We start from the raw sequence: 18096 nt of genomic DNA on the forward strand, positions 1-18096 counted from the left end.
TTTATTGAATTTCCAAAAAGATTTTCTTTAGAGAAATTAATGAAAAATGAATATAAAAAAATTCTTTTTATTTTACTAGAATTTTAGGACATTGTACATAGAAGAAAAAAAGCAACATACTTTATCTTTGGTTTATCTTCAAAGTCTCTCCCTTAGGTAATCAAAACAGAAATCCAAAAGCATTTTTTATCTTTTTCATATCTTTGGTCGAAATCTTTCTTTTAGGATATCAATGAAAATTCAAAAAAGTTTTTTTGGTTCATCCTTTATATTTCCTTCCTAAAAAAATCAAAAAATATTTTTCTCTTCTAGGGATTTTTCCTTAATAATTTCTCATCAAAATATTTATTAAGGTAAAAAAAAAGAAAAAATTTGAGAACGTTAGTTTGTTTACTTTATTCCCGATCTTCTCGAACTACGCAAAGATCTGATTCATGCGGCGTCATGATACCTAGGCAACCTGCTGTCACGACCCCAAACCGGCCCGGTCGTGATGGCGCCTCTCGTGAAGACAAGGACAGCCGACACAATACTCACGTTAACCCTTTAAGTATTAAGAGTCATTTTTAAGTCTTTAAATTAAACAATGTTTCATAATAAAATCCTGGAATAACAGTGTGGAATAAAATACCAGCCCGACATCGGGGAGTCACTAGTCATGAGCAACTATCAAGGTCTGAATACAACAAAAGTCTAAAAATGTACTAAATACACTAACAATAATGAGGGGAAGGAAGCGGTGCTGCGAACGTCATGCAGCCACCTTGCTAACTCTAATGACTCTGCGGCTAAGCTATCAACACCCGCTACCGGGTTCCGATATACCTGAATCTGCATACGAGGTGCAGGGAGTAATGTGAGTACTCCAACCCAGTAAGTAATAAGAGTAAATAAAGGCTGAGCAGTAGGAAACAATGAATCCACATTTACGTTGGGTTCAATAAACACAACAGGCTTTCAAATCATATTACGAGTCAATCTTCCCTTTTAAAATCTAGCTTTTAGTAAAAATCATCTTTGAAATACCTTCCAACAGTTTCAGTAGGGGTTCAATACCATTTAAAATAATAATAGAGATTAAAGTCATAATCGGCCCCTCGGGAAAAACAGTAATCATAAACACTTCATAACTTAAAAATCTCAGTGGAAATAACCAATGCCAAATCAGTGATTAATTTCTGAACATCTCATAAACCCCAGTTAAAATAAAAGTTGTTTTAAAACATTTGTTCAACTTTCCGACAGAGGCTCAATATAAATATGAGTGAAAACAGTCGATAAATCAACATATTCGATAGAAATTCACTTTAAAGAGGAGTGAAATCAATAAGTCCATAAACAAGTTTCTCTGGCAAAAACATCACTCATATGCATGTATATATCTATCGCCCCTCGGGCTAGCCTCTCTGTCACTCGTGACTCAACTCTTACCAATCAGTACTCGCACTCAGCATTCACGCTCAATTGGTACCATATAGTAACCGCTGCGGCGTGCAGCCCGATCCGCATAACTCTCACAATAACTGAAATCAAAGTAACCTCTGCGGCGTGCATCCCGATCCATGCATCGCTGTGGCACACAGCCCGATCCATATAAATAGTCGACTGCGCTCACTGGGGTTGTGCAGACTCCAGAGGGGCTCCTACAGCCCAAGCGCTATATTGCTGCGGCGTGCAACCCGATCTATATAAGTATCGCTACGACATGCAGCCCGATCCATATACATATATATATAAGTATCGTTGCGGCGTGCAACCCGATCCATATATATATATATACATTGCTGCGGCGTGCAGCCCGATCCATAGATATATAATCCTCACAACTAGGCCCTCGACCTCTCTCAGTTATTAACCTCACCATCAGACTCTCAGTCTATCTCAGTCATCAAATCTCACAATCAGACCCTCGGTCTATCTCAGTAAAACAGGGAACTCAGCCCAAAACAATTTCTACATTTTAAGAATATAGTAAGCCGGATTTGAGCAGTAAATAGGTAAAACATGACTGAGAATATGCTTTCAAACAAATAGAGTGAGGAAAGATAGTAAAAATGCCCTAAGGGTCTCAACAAGTCGGCACAAGGCCCCATACATGGCATACAGCCAAAAAAATATAATAATGTCAAACAATTAACTATCAAATACGCATTAAAATATTCGTTCTGGATGGACTAGGTCACAATCCCCAGCGGTGCTCTACCCCATGCTTGTCATCCAGCGTACAAGTCACCTCAAAGTAACACAACGACGTGTAATCTGGGGTTTCAAACCCTCAGGACAGTATTTACAATCATTACTTACCTCGATCCGATCCAAAATCTAGCCCGCGATTCCTCGCCCGCACGAATTGACCTCCGGATGATCCAAATCTAGCAACAATTAGTACATAATCATTAAAATATCCTAAGGGAGCGAAGCCCACTCGAAAATATCCAATTTAACATCAAAATTCCGAAATTGCTCAAATCCGGCCCCCGAGTCCACGCTTCGAAATTCGACGAAACTCACAAAATCCGACAACCCATTCAACCACGAGTCTAACCATACTAAAATTACTAAATTCCGATAACAATTCGGCCTCCAAATCTTCAAATTTTATTTTCAAATCCCTAGGTCCAAATCCCTTATTTACACCTTAAAAACATGTAATCTAGTCGGATTATTCGATGATAATTCAATATTATGGAGTAGAAATGATCACAAGTGACTTACCTCAAGATTTCCCATGATTTCTTGCTCAAAAATCGCCCCAAGCCGTGTTCTTTCACCAAAAAAAAAGGTCAAAATGAGCAGAAAAACGCAATAGCTTTAATAAACCTATTATGGTCGCTAAAAGAGCCATTCTCGTCGCTAAAAGTGACAAATCTGGTCGCTAAAGGTGCGCACCAGATCCTGTTGCACCAACAATATTTATTTTCACTAAAAAGGCTATAACTCCACCATACGAACTCGGAATTTGATGATTCTTGTTCCTATGAGTCACAAATAATGATACGAAGATAGTCCTTCAATTGAAACTCAATTCGGAGCTCGTTTGCTCAGTGCGATATCCATTTCGCTCGTTAAATAATTAACTCATGATTCGCGTCAAAAACCCAATCGCGACTTGATGAAATTAGACCAAACTGTCCTGATCACTTTCTCCACTTGGAATAGTTTATTTGGTGTTCCAAGTCACCTGTTTATTTTAAAATTCCAAATCGAGGAAATTTTTATTTTTTAAAGTCTGCGAACCAGAAATTCTAGATAAGGAATTCTATTAACCCGGGAGAAGGTGTTAGGCATTCCTGGGTTCCGTGGTTCTAGCACGGTCACTTAAATTGTTAAAATTGGCCTATTATCTAATTTTAATACACGTTTTAACCTATGGTGCATTTTAACATGTTAACCGCTTTTAATTATTTTTAGGAAGATTCAACGTTATTTAAAACATACCTTGAACCACGCCACATAAAATGCACCCGCGGTTCGCGACACATTCTATTTAATGTTGTTAAGAATTGAAATTGGGTCACATGAAATGCACACCCGAATTTAATAAATTAAAAGAAAATTAATTTAAAGAACGCGCCTAAAGCAACTACGAGGGCTCAAATTAATAACAAAGTTTGTGAGGACCATGGAAAATTCAATTAATGGCGCGCCTCGATTTATTTCAAAGGATTTGATTATTCGAAGTTGTTATAATCGGGTTACATGAAATGAACCCCCGAATTTTATTAACTACAAATCACAACTATGTCGCGGGAGCCGTACCCGTGGTTCCCAAATCTCATAGCCTTTTCCTTGTCCAAATTAAGCAGCCCTCCTCTTCTCACTCTTCCTTTATCACTTTTCTATTTAACTTCCACACCAAAAATGACATAACCAAAACAAATCAAAGTCATCCCTTGCAACTACTTCAATTTTCTATGCTTTTGCTGTAATATTTTATTCCAAGTCGATACCAGAATCAGTATCCCATGTTTATTGCTCATTGTTTCCACCAAATTACTACTTGAATATTAAGAAATTAACTAAAGATTCTTCCTAAGCAAATCCCAATCAGCATGCATCAGTTGTTTTAAGCGGGTGCTCTTCTCTATTAATAAGTCTCATATTATAGCGATTTTAGCAAAATAACTCAACTAGAACACACAATCAAACATAAGAATGTGGCTTGAATTAAGAAGAGAAAGTGAGCATGAACCTGTTTAGTTGAAACTCCTTTTAATAAAGTAGTAGAAAATGGAAACAGTGATATACCCCCAAATTGCGAACTAAATCGGATGCGAATTGCAGACTTTGGCGAAGAAAAACTGCTGAACTTTCATTCAAAATTATCTCTGCTACAACACCCAAAATAAAGATGACAACCGACTTGACCCAGATCGGACGCCATTTTGACCGGAGAAACTTGACAACAAACTAGATGACAACCTCGGACTCGATCGAACTCCGACCACCCTCAAATTTGACCGAATTCCATAATTTTAAAAATCAGAAATCAGGAGAGGGGGCTAAACCGTTACTGCTGCTGTGAGCTCATGTCTGCGGCTGTCAACTTTTCTCCAAATTGCAGGCGTTGATTGATTTTCAGTGTTTATGGTCTTAGGCCTTTTTTGTACCCTTTTTGTTGATTTCTCGTTAGCTCCTTAAGGTTGGGGTGTTTTGTTAGTTTGAAGAAGAAAATAGAACGGTGGGGGAAGTCTAATTTTTTGAAAAAAGACGACGGTCAGCTTTTGTCCTAGGTCCGACGATCTTCCTTTTTTTGTGTATTTTTTCGTGGATTTTGAAGAAGAACAACAGAATAGTGTTTTTAGAGTGTACGGGTGTTTAGGGATGAGGTACTATTATATAGGGGCAGGGATTAGATTAGGGGTATGGGCCTAGAAATTATGGGTTTGGGAATTATGGGCTAGGTCCAAAATTAGTCCTAAAGATGGGTTGCTCGAGCCCAAGTTTTATTCTTTCTCCGCGAACGAGATTAAAAATGCGACCTTATTTATTGGTTAATCCTACTTAAGTAAAAAAAAACTATTTTTTTGGTATTTTTCAAGGTTAAAAATGACTACAAAATATTAATGGAACTATTTTTGTAATTTTCATTTTCTTGTAATAAAATAAAGTAAAAGAGTAAAAATTAGTTGAAATAGTTATATTAGCTCTAAATTAAATATTTACATGCTAAAATATAAAAAATCTGGGGGAGGGTCAAAAATCACATGTCTACAGCTGCCCTTCTTTGACTGGAAACGTAGAGTTTTCAGACAAAGAATGACTAGACAAGTTTTTGACCCGACCCTTATTTAGGGGAATCGAATGCTAAAATAAAGGAGAATGTGAGTGAGCCCTGGTATTTGAGCTGCCTACATATCCTTGGCTATAAAGGAATCAAGCCACGTGTAGTTCAGAAGTGAATAAGGTGATGGAGTGTACCGAGGTGGAGAGCCGAGTGAGGTGCCGTCGAGGTTCCGGTCCGCGATCCCGTTATTACATCAAAATCAAAAATGAAAAAGACTAACTAAGCCTATCAGCTACAAGTTACAGGATTCCTATCTATAAATCCTTTGAAGCTTGATCTTGAGTCTTGGCTAGTTCTTGCTGCAGACTCCAATCTGAATCTTGATGCTCGTCAGTTGTGACCACTGGTTCACTCTTCAGCTTTGGATCAAGGCGGGACATGCAGAGCCTATGATTTCAATAATATCTTGGGTAGTCCGCGTCTTTCTCCGCTTCAGCACTCTGAGTTCACTTCTTTTGTTCTTTTCTCTTCTTTTCTTTATTTTGGATTGAGACTCATTCTTTTGGTCATCTCGAACACTGTGCCTTGAGGTCAAACCTGCTCAGACACCAAAATAACAAACGAACAAAATTTTTCTGCCCCAGTTTTAACTAGGAAAATTTCGTGAGTTATTTGTAACTAATTTTTTTTGAAAGCGATAAAATAAGGATTGTGTGTCTTTAGGAGGAAAAGGCGACTAGGGAATGGAGGCCCTATGTCTAAAATCTCAACTAGGGATTGGAGCCCTATGTTGGCAAAAGGCGACTAGGGAATGGAGGCCCTATGTCTAAAAATCTCAACTAGGGAATGGAGGCCCTATGTTGGCAAAAGGCGACTAGGGAATGAAGGCTCTATGTCTAAAAATCTCAACTAGGGAATGGAGGCCCTATGTTGGCAAAAGGCGACTAGGGAATGGAGGCCCTATGTCTAAAAAAATCTCAACTAGGGAATAGAGGCCCTATGTTGGCAAAAGACGACTAGGGAATGGAGGCCCTATGTCTAAAAAAAATCTCAACTAGGGAATGGAGACCCTATGTTGGCAAAAGGTGACTAGTAAATGGAGGCCCTATGTCTAAAATCTCAACTAGGGAATGGAGGCCCTACGTTGGCAAAAGGAGACTAGGGAATGGAGGCCCTATATCTAAAATCTCAACTAGGGAATGGAGGCCCTATGTTGGCAAAAGGCGACTAGGGAACGGAGGCCCTATGTCTAAAATCTTGTCACAACCCAAGTTCGCCCTCCGTGAACTATTGTGATGGCACCTAGTCATCTACGACTAGGTAAGCCTAAAAATGCGGAAAAACAAACGAAACTTGCGGAAATATAACTTAAAACCAAAAATTTAACAAAACGAAAGCGAAATATAAAATGTCACTCGGCATATACAGCACTATAACTCAAATTTCTACACAACTATCCCAAAACCCGAAATCTCACGGGAACACAAGCTAGAAGAATTATATCAAAAAGCTCTAATCTCCAGAATGTCTACATCAACAGTACGATAGAAGGGCTAACACTACAAGATAGAGTAGAGAAGGAGATTCTTCGGTCTACGGACACGACAGATGTACCTCGAAGTCTCCAAAATCTCTCCCTGCCTTAAGGACGGTAAGCCTGTGCAGAGGTACCTGGATCTGCACATGAAAAACATGCGCAGAAAGGGCACGAGTACACCACATCGGTAGTAAGTAATTGCTAAGCCTAACCTCGGTCGGGTAGTGACGAGTAAGGTCAAGGCCTTACTAAGGTTAAACAAAATAATAAGTATCAGCAATATGAAACAGACATTAATAATGAGTACATCACTGAAATTAGACAGGTTGTACAAGGCAACAACAACCATTACAAAAGAATAGAGTAAACATGGAAGAAGGAAAATCGCAATACCAATAGTAACAACGGAGATCTCCCAGGATACTGTCCTGTAGTCCCTTTCATCAAATGTCTAGTGGATTTCCCGGGATACCATCCCGTAGTCCAATTATCAATGCGCGGGGATCTACCAGAATCCCATTCCGTAGTCCCAAATGTAACTACCCAGTACTGGGGGAATCTACCGGGTGCATTTCCGTAGTTCCATATAACTGTACAGGAGGATCTACCGGGAATCTAACCCGTGGTCCCAAAGTAAATATGCAAAGGGGGAGGGGGAGCTATCGGAATCCCACATCCGTAGTCCCAATGTAAATACACAACAACATCAAGAAGATATTCAGACATGGAATTTAATACCAAGGCAGCAGGAAAATTCTATCCTAACATGTTTCATGTAATGCAATCAAAACAATTTAAGCAATTAGGCAATTTAAGTCAACTAAGCATGCTTTTCTAAACTAACACACGCTATATTGCAAGTAGAATAAAGCACATAAGAAAGGAACTCTGTTTAAATACTTAAAGTAAAATCGGATTTTCAACGATTAGCTCAAGTACGCGCTTGTCACCTCACGTACAAGGAATTCAATTACCAAATATCATATCCTAAGGGAAAAGGTGCCCACACAAGGTTAGACAAGCCACTTACCTCGAACCGGCTCAAAATCAACTTGAAACTACACGTTTCCCACGATTATCCAACTCCAAATGGCCCAAATCTATTCAATTCAATTACATATTGTAAATAACATCTCAAGCAACTGATTCTATGATTTAATTCAAAGCTAAGACGCAAAATTAAGTAAAATGACCAAAATACCCCTTCGGCCAACGTCTCAGAATAGGGTGAAATCAACATTTTCAGAAACCTCGTACTCCCACGAGTCTAACCATATAAAAATCACTCAAATCGGATGTCAAAAACCCAATCAAAACTCAATAATCCGGCCTATGAAGTTTTATCAAATTTTCATTCAAAATCCGAAATTAAAGAAGGAATTCATGCTTAGATTAATGGGTTACAAGCAAAAAGGAGTTTAGAATAGTTACCCAATCGATATCTCTGGAAATCCCTCAAAATCTTGCTCAAATCCGAGCTCCCCACGCTTAAGTTTTGATAAAAATTGCTAAACCTTCGATTTTAAAATCTTATATCTGCCCAGGCGCGTACGCGAGGCTAAAAAATCCTGCTGCCCAATTCCTCTTTCATGAACACGAGACCCCACTCGCGAACGAAAAGAAGGAACCAGAACTGGGCTGCTATAATATTTTCTGCAACTTTCTAAGTTCTAAAATGACCCGTTGAGCATCCGAAACACACCCGAGCTCCCCGGGACCTCAACCAAAAACACAAATATAACCTAAAACATCATTCAAACTTGTTCCAACCTTTGGAACGCTACAAAAAAATACCAAAACACCTACTTTCCATCGAATTCAACCTTAAGAATTCCAAAAACTCCAAAAACACACTTTCGATCAAAAAGTCTATCAAACCTCGTCCGAATGACCTGAAATTTTGCACACACGTCACATTAAACACTACGGAGCTACTCCAACTTCCAGAATTCCATTCCGACCCTCGGATCAAAATCTCACTATCGGACCGGAAACTTCAAAAATTCAAACTTCGGCATTTCAAGCCTATATTAGCTACGTACCTCCAAAACACATTCCAATCACTCTCCTAACCCTGAATTCACCTAACAGAGCTAACGAAACCATCATATTTCCATTCCGAGGCCATCCTCACACTGTTCCGACTATGGACCACTTTCCAACACTTAAGCTCTCATTTAGGGACTAAGTGTCCCAAAACTCTCCGAAACTCAAAACCAAATATCCCGGCAAATCAAAATAGCAGAAATAAACTTGGGGAAAATAGTTAATAGGGGATCGAGGCATAAATTCTAAAAACGACCGGCCGGGTCGTTACATCCTCCCACATTTAAACATTCGTTCATCCTCGAACGAGCATAGAGAAATAGTTAAAGTAGTGAAAAGATGAGGCTATTAGCTGTGCATATCCTGCTCGGTCTCCCAAGTCGCCTCCTCGACCAGCTGACCCCGCCACTGAACCTTTACTGATGCAATGTTCTTTGACCTCAGCTTTTTGACCTGCATGTCTAGTATCGCCATTGGCTCCTCAATATAAAATAGATCCTTGTCCAACTGGACTGAACTAAAATACAACACGTGCGACGGATCACTGTGATACCTCTGGAGCATCGAAACATGAAATATTGGGTGAACTCTTGCCAAGCTGGGAGGTAAGGCAAGCTCATAAGCAACCTCCCTAACTCGCCTCAATATCTCAAAATGGCCAATAAACCTAAGACTCAACTTCCCTTTCTTCCCAAATCTCATGACGCCCTTTATAGGCGAAACCCGAAGTAGAACCCGCTCACCAACCATATAGGAAACATCACGAACCTTCTGATCCGCGTAACTCTTCTGTCTGGACTGGGCTGTACGGAGTCTATCCTGACTCACCTTAACCTTCTCCAATGCATCCTGAACCAAATCTATGACCAATGGTCTAACCTCACCCCGCTCAAACCAACCTACTGGAGATCTGCACCTCCTACCATATAATGCCTCATACGGCGCCATCTGAATGCTGGACTGATAACTATTGTTGTAAGCAAACTCCGCCAATGGCAAGAACTGATCCCAAGACCCTCCAAACTCAATCACGCACGCACGGAGCATATCCTGAAGAATCTGAATAGTGTGCTTGGACTGTCCGTCCGTCCAGGGGTGAAATGTTATGCTCAACTCCACCCGAGTACCCAACTCCTGTTGAACGGCCCATCAAAACTATGATGTGAACTGAGTACCTCTGTCAGAGATGATGGAAACTGGAATACCATGCAGACGAATAATCTCCCGAATATAAACCTCCACTAACCGCTCCGAGGAATAAGTAGTACACATAGGATGATAGGAATGAAGTGCGCGGACTTTGTCAGCCGATCCACAATCACCCAAATGGCATCGAACTTCTTCGCAGTCTGAGGGAGTCCAACTACAAAGTCCATGATGATCCTCTCCCATTTCCACTTGGGAATCTCTATCTGCTGAAGCAACCCACCCGGTCTCTGGTGCTCATACTTCACCTGCTGATAGTTGAGGCACCGAGCTACAAATCCCACTATGTCTTTTTTCATCCGCCTCCACCAATAGTGCTGCCTCAATCTTGATACATCTTCGCATCACCCGGATGGATAGAATACCGCGAACTATGAGCCTCTTCCAATATCATATCCCAAATACCATCAACATTGGGCACACAGACCCGACCCTGCATCCTCAATACCTCGTCCTCACCAATAGTCACATCTCTGGCATCTACATGCTGAACCTTGTCCTTGAGGACAAGTAAATGGGGGTCATCATACTGCCGCTCCCTGATACGATCAAATAATGAAGACCGAGAAATCACACAGGCTAGAACCCGACTGGGCTCCAAAAGATCCAATCTCACAAACTGGCTGGCTAAGGCCTGAACATCCATCGCCATAGGCCTCTCTGATGCTGGTAGATATGCCAAACTCCCCCAACTCTCTACCCGGCGACTCAAGGCCTCGACTACCACATTGGCCTTGCCCAGGTGATACAGAATAGTGATATCATAGTCCTTCAGCAACTCTAACCACCTCCTCTGGCGCAAATTTAGATCCTTTTGCTTGAACAAGTGATGTAAGCTCTAATGATCCGTATAAATCTCACAAGGCATACCGTACAAATAATGACGCCAGATCTTCAAGGCGTGAACAATAGCAGCCAACTCAAGATCATGGACAGGATAATTCTTCTCATGTACCTTCAACTGTCTAGACGCGTAGGCAATCACCCTATCGTCCTGCATCAAAACGGCTCCAAGGCCAATCCTTGAACCATCACAATAGACAGTATAAGAACCTCAACCTGTAGATAATATCAAAACTAGGGCTGTAGTCAAAGCTGTCTTGAGATTCTGAAAGCTCGCCTCACACTCTTCCGTCCACTGGAACGGAGCACCCTTCTGGGTCAATCTGGTCATAGGTGCTGCAATAGAAGAAAACCCCTCAACAAATCGACGGTAACCCGCCAGGCCAAGGAAACTGCGAATCTCTGTAGCTGAGGATGGTCTGGGCCAACTCTGCACTGCCTCAACTTTCTTTGGATCCACCCGTATACCCTCACTCGACACCACGTGACCCAAGAAGGCCACGGAATCCAACCAAAACTCACATTTTGAGAACTTTGCATACAATTTCTTTTCCTTCAGAGTCTGAAGCACTGTCCTCAAGTTCTGCTCGTGATCTTCCTGACTCCGGGAGTATACAAGAATATCATCAATAAAGACAATGATGAACATGTCCATATATGGCCTGAACACACTGTGCATCAAATGCATAAAAGTTGTTGTGGCATTGGTCAGCCCAAATAACATGACAAGGAACTCGTAATGACCATACCGAGTCCTAAAGGCAGTCTTCAGGATATCTGGCTCCCGAATCTTCAACTGATGGTAACGTGAGTGCAAGTCAATCTTAGAAAACACACCTGTGCACCCTGAAACTGGTCAAACAGATCATCAATACGAGACAAATGATAACGGTTCTTCACTATAACCTTGTTCAACTGGCGATAATCGATACACATACGCATAGAACCATCCTTTTTCTTCACAAACAAGATAGGAGCACCCCATGGTGAAACACTAGGTCGGATAAAACCCTTATCAAGCAGTTCCTATAACTCATTCTTCAACTCCTTCAACTCAAGAGGAGCCATACGATATTGGGGAATAGAAATGGGTTGAGTTCCCGGAAACAGATCAATGCCAAAATCAATATCTCTATCAGGCGGCATGCCCAGAAGATCAGCTGGAAACACATCAGGATAATCCCGTACCACTGGGACTGAATCACCAGAAGGGGTATCAATACTGACATCTCTCACATAAGCTAAATACGTGTCACACCCCTTCTCAACCATACACTGAGCTTTATGGAAAGAGATAACTCTACTAGGAGTGTGATCTAAAGTACCACGCCACTCAACACGCGGCACACCTGGCATAGCCAGTATCACGATTTTGGCGTGACAATCAAGAATAGCATAATGGGGCGACAACAAGTCCATGCCCAAGATAATATCGAAATCAACTATGTTGAGTAACAATTAATCGGCTCTAGTCTCAAAACCACGAATAGTAACCAAACATGACCGATAAACGCGATCCACATTAAGAGAATCTCCCACATGAGTAGAAATATAAACAGAGGAACTCAAAGAATCTCGGGGTACACCCAAATGCGGAGTAAAATAAGAAGACACATAAGAATAAGTGCAGCCTGGATCGAATAGAACCTATGCATCTCTGCGACAAACCAGTATAATACCTGTGATGATAGAATCGGAGGCAAGAACCTCGGTACAGGCAGGAATGGCATAGTATCTAGCCTGGCCTCCCCCTCTAGGACGACCTCTACCTCCCCAACCTTTGCCCCTAGCTGGCTGGGCAGATAGAGTAGCAGCTGGAGCTGTGATCATGGCCTGAGAACTTTACGAGGAACGTTGTGGCTGAGAAATTTGTGAAAGTGCACCCTCCCAAGTTTGGGGCAATCCCAAACCATATGGCGTGTGTCACCACACTCAAAACAAGCTATGGGAGGGTGCGGTGGCTGTGACGTGCTAGGTCCAGGTCTGCTGGACTGACCTCTGAAAGCACCCCGCGTAGGAGGCGCGCTAGAAATCGGAGGTGCATAATAAGGCTCCCGAGATCTAGGAGGAGTTGGAGCGCTGCTGGCTGCTGGAAGAGCTTAATGAACGGGGCAACTCATATAACCTCTACAATGACGACTTGCAGCTGGGGTACGGGCACTAGAGTAATGGTCCAACTCTCGATACCTCTTGGCCTCCCTCTCCTCTCTCTCCCTAGAATGCATACCCTCAATCCTTCTAGCAATGCTCACCACCTGCTGATAAGAAATATCCATCTCCAACTCACGAGTCATGCTAGATCTGATGCTAGGAATGAGCCCTTAATAAACTGGTGAACTCTCTCGCGGACAGTAGAAACCAAGGCTGGTGCATGCCTAGACAATCTGGTGTAACGGATAGCATACTCTAAAACAGTCATAGCACCCTGACACAAATGCTCAAACTCTACGCGCCATGCATCCCTGAGGCTCTGAGGAACAAACTCTATCATGAACAGGTCTGAGAACTTGGTCTAAGTTAGTGAATCAGCCTCATCTGGACTGTCTAACTCATAGGTGCACCACCACTCATAGGCGGCTCCCCAAAGCTGGAAAGCAGTGAAGGAAACCCCGCTCGATCCTGATATACCCATAGTGCGAAGAATACGGTGGCACTCCTTCAGAAATCCCAAGGCATCATTTGATGCTAGTTCGCTGAAAACCGGAGGATCATACTTCTTGAACCTCTCAAGTCTCTGTTGCTCATCCTCTGAAGCATCTGCCCCATGCTCGGGCTGAACTAGCACTGCAGGCGGTACAGGAATGATCTTTGGAACCTGCTCAACATGCACTCACTGCTCAGGAGTGCAGGCGACGGGAGTCTGTGCTCGTCCCCCGGCCTGGGATGTGGCTGCAGCAAGGGGAAGCAACCTGCCTGAGCCAACATGGTGTACATGCTCATGAACTGTGCCAAAGTCTCCTAAAGGGCTAGAGTAGTAGCAGTAGGCGTGACAGGTGCCTAAACTCCGGCTGGATTTGCTGGTGGTACCTCAGCGGCAGCTCGCGCAGGTTCTCTAGCTGCACCACATGCGCGTCCTCAGCCTCTACCCCGGCCCCGGCCTCTAACGGCTGTAATAGGGGGCGCGGGTGCCTGATCATCTCGAGTAGCACGGGTCCTCACCATCTGTGAGAGAATAGAAGACAGAAGTTTAGAATTGTGATGTCATAATATCGCACGACAAGGAAATCAAATGAATTGGAAATTTTCCTATCAGTTACATAGCCTCTCGTAGATAAGTATAGACGTCTCCGTACCGATCAACAAGACTCTGAGAAACCGGCTTGTGTTCCGTGACTCCTATGAATCTAGAGCTCTGATACCAACTTGTCACGACCCCAGTTTGCCCTCCGTGAACAGTCATGATGGCACCTAGTCATCTACGACTAGGTAAGCCTAAAAATGCAGAAAAACAAGCGAAACTTGCAGAAATATAACTTAAAACCAAAAATTTAACAAAACGAAAGCGAAATATAAAATGCCACTCGGCATATATAGCACTATAACTCAAACTTCTACATAACTATCCCAAAACCCGGAATCTCACGGGAACACAAGCTAGAAGAATTATAGTAAAAAGCTCTAATCTCCAGAATGTCTACATAACACTACAAGATAGAGTAAAGTAGGAGACTCTTCAGTTTGCGGATGCGGCAGATGTACCTCGAAGTCTCCAAAAGCTCTCCCTGCCTTAAGGATGGTAAGCATGTGCAGAGGTACCTGGATCTACACATGAAAAACATGCGCAGAAAGGGAATGAGTACACCACAGCGGTACTCAGTAAGTGCCAAGCCTAACCTCGATTGGGTAGTGACGAGGAAGGTCACCTACTAAGGTTAACAAAATAATAAGTATCAGCAGTATGAAACATACAGTAATAATGAGTACAGCAGTGAAATAAGATAGGTTGTACAAAGCAACAACAACTATTACAAAAGAACAGAGTAAACACGGAAGAAGGAACAACTCAATACCAATAGTAACAAAGTGGATCTCCCAGGATACCGTCCTATAGTCCCTTTCATCAACTGTCCAGTAGATCTCCCGGGATACCATACCATAGTCCAATTATCAATGCGCGGGGATCTACCGGAATCCTGTTTCGTAGTCCCAAATGTAAATTCCTAGTACTGGGGGAATCTACTAGGTGCATTCTTGTAGTTCCATATAACTGTGCAAGGGGGATCTACCAGAAATCTAACCCGTAGTACCAAAGTAAACAAATAAGGGGGGAGCTACCAGAATCCCACATCCGTAGTCCCAATGTAAATACACAGCAACAGCAAGAAGATATTCAGAAATGGAATTTAATACCATGGCAATAGGAAAATTCTAGCCTAACATGCTTCACGTAATGCAATCAAAGTAATTTAAGCAATTAGGCAATTTAAGTCAACTAAGCATATTTTTCTAAAATAACACAAGCTATATTGCAAGAAGAATAAAGCACGTAAGAAAGGAACTCAATTTAAATACTTAAAGTAAAACCGGATTTTCAATAATTAGCTCAAGTACGCGCTCATCACCTCACGTACAAGGAGTTTAATTACCAAATATCATATCCTAAGGGAAAAGGTCCCCCACACAAGGTTAGACAAGCCACTTACCTCGAACCGGCTCAAAATCAAATCGAAACCACACGTTTGCCACGAGTATCTGACTCCAAATGGCCCAAATCTATTCAATTCAATTACATATTGTAAATAACATCTCAAGCAACTGATTCTACGATTTAATTTAAAGCTAAGATGCGAAATTAGATAAAATGACCAAAATGCCCCTCAGGCCAATGTCTCGAAATCTGGTGAAATTAACATTTGCAGAAACCTCGTACTCCCACAAGTCTAACCATATAAGTATCTCTCAAATCGGATGTCAAAAACCAATCAAAACTCAATAATTTGGCCTATGAAGTTTTATCAAATTTTCATTCAAAATTCGAAATTAAAGGAGGAATTCATGCTTAGATTAGTGGGTTACAAGCAAAAAGGAGTTTAGAATCGTTACCCAATCGATATATTTGGAAATCCCTCATAATATCGCTCAAATCCGAGCTCCCCAAGCTTATGTTTTGATAAAAATGGCTAAACCCTCGATTTTAAAATCTTATATCTGCCCAGGCGCGTTATTCTTCGCGAACGCGATGAAAAAAAGTCCTTCTGGACAAATTCCTCTTTCGCGAACGCGAGGCCACTTCGCGAATGCGTAGCTTACACGAGTAGACTTTACGCAAACGCGTGAACCATAATGCGATCGCGATGACCAATGAGCCCTTACCTTCGCGAACGCGGGACATCATCGCGAACGCGAAGCACATAATAGCTTCTCTACTTCGCAAACCTTCGCGAATGCGGGATAGACTTCGCGAACGCAAAGCAAAATCCTCCCCCCAACACAGTTCCTCTACGCGAACGCGAGACCCCACTCGCTAACACAAAGAAGGAAACCAAAACTGGGCTATTGCAATATTTTTTGCAACTTTCTAAGTTCTAAAATGACCCGTTGAGCATCCGAAACACACCCGAGGCCCCCGGGACCTCAACCAAAAACACCAACATAACCTAAAACATCATTCAAACTTGTTCCAACCTTCGGAATGCTACAAACAACACCAATACACCTACTTTCCATAGAATTCAACCTTAAGAATTCCAAAAACTCTAAAAATACACTTTCGAACAAAAAGTCTATCAAACCTTGTCTGAATGACCTAAAATTTTGCACACACGTCACATTAAATACTCCGAAGCTACTCCAACTTCCGGAATTCCATTCCGACCGTTGGATCAAAATCTCACTATCGGACCGGAAACTTCAAAATTCAAACTTCGGCATTTCAAGCCTATATTAGCTACGGACCTCCAAAATACATTCCGATCACGCTCCTAACCTCGAAATCACCTAACGAAGCTAACAAAACCATCGGATTTCCATTTTGGGGCCATCCTCACACTCTTCTGACTACGGACTACTTTCCAACACTTAAGCTCTCATTTAGGGACTAAGTGTCCCAAAACTCTCCGAAACTCAAAAACCGAACGTCCTGGCAAATCAAAATAGCAGAAATAAACATGGAGAAAATAGTTAATAAGGATCGGGGCATAAATTTTAAAAACGACCGGCTGAGTCGTTACAAATCTCAACTAGGGAATGGAGGCCCTATGTTGGCAAAAGGCAACTAGGGAATGGAGGCCCTATGTCTAAAAAATTTCAACTGGGGAATGGAGGCCCTATGTTGGCAGAAGGCGACTAGGGAATGGAGGCCCTATGTCTGAAATCTCAACTAGGTATTGGAGCCCTATGTTGGCAAAAGGCGACTAGGGAATGAAGGCCCTATGTCTAAAACTCTCAACTAGGGATTGGAGCCCTATGTTGGCAAAATGCGACTAGGGAATGGAGGCCCTATGTCTAAAAAATCTCAACTAGCGATTGAAGCCCTATATTGGCAAAGGCAACTAGGAAATGGAGGCCCTATGTCTAAAAATCTCAACTAGGGATTGGAGCTCTATGTTGGCAAAAAGGCGACTAGGGAATGGAGGCCCTATGTTGAAAAATTGAGTCTACTGGATTGTGTACCTATGCTAAAATGAACCAAGAAGGATTTTTTTCTTTCCATTTTTACTTTCCTAGGAGAAAATACATCAGACCAGGTTTTCTATCTTAGGAGAAAGATTCATCAGACTAAGATTTCGATCCTAGGAGAAAGTTCATCAGACTAGGCTTTTTTTTGGTGTCGTAGGAGAAAAATTAATCAGACTAAGATTTCTATCATAGGAGAAAATTCATCATAACAGGTCTTCTATCTTGGGAGAAAAATTCGTCAGACTAAGATTTTGATCATAGGAGAAAGTTCATCATGCTAGGTCTTCTATCTTAGGAGAAAAATTCATCAGACTAAGATTTTGATCCTAGGAGAAGATTCTTCATACTAGGTTTTCTATCTTAGGAGAAAGATTCATCAGACTAAGACATTTATCCTAGGAGAAATTTATCAGACTAGGTTTTCTATCTTAGGAGAAAGATTTATCAGACTAAGATTTTATTGGGAGAAAATCCATTAGACTAGGACTTTTATCCTAGGAGGAAAAAATGTGAGGATTAATGGCAAGATTTTATGCACAATAGCAAGACAAATAAAGGTAAAGATGTGAGAAACTTCCCTTTGTCAACTTTTCTCTTCTTTTCCTTTTCTTCTCTTTTT

The 18096-nt window shown here is 41.7% G+C and overlaps 1 long non-coding RNA gene across 1 annotated transcript; it reads right to left on the minus strand.

Annotated features, from left to right (window-relative positions):
- Nucleotides 1-573: 573 nt before the first annotated feature.
- On the minus strand, nucleotides 574-4799 carry LOC142162858 (uncharacterized). The gene is made up of 3 exons (XR_012694335.1): nucleotides 2716-4799; nucleotides 2305-2372; nucleotides 574-831 (listed from the first exon to the last, which is right to left on the minus strand). It is a non-coding gene; the product is annotated as an uncharacterized LOC142162858 (long non-coding RNA).
- Between the last annotated feature and the right edge of the window lie 13297 nt (nucleotides 4800-18096).

Source organism: Nicotiana tabacum, chromosome 8 (genome assembly GCF_000715075.1).
Source record: "Nicotiana tabacum cultivar K326 chromosome 8, ASM71507v2, whole genome shotgun sequence".
In the NCBI taxonomy this organism is placed as follows: Eukaryota; Viridiplantae; Streptophyta; class Magnoliopsida; order Solanales; family Solanaceae; genus Nicotiana; species Nicotiana tabacum.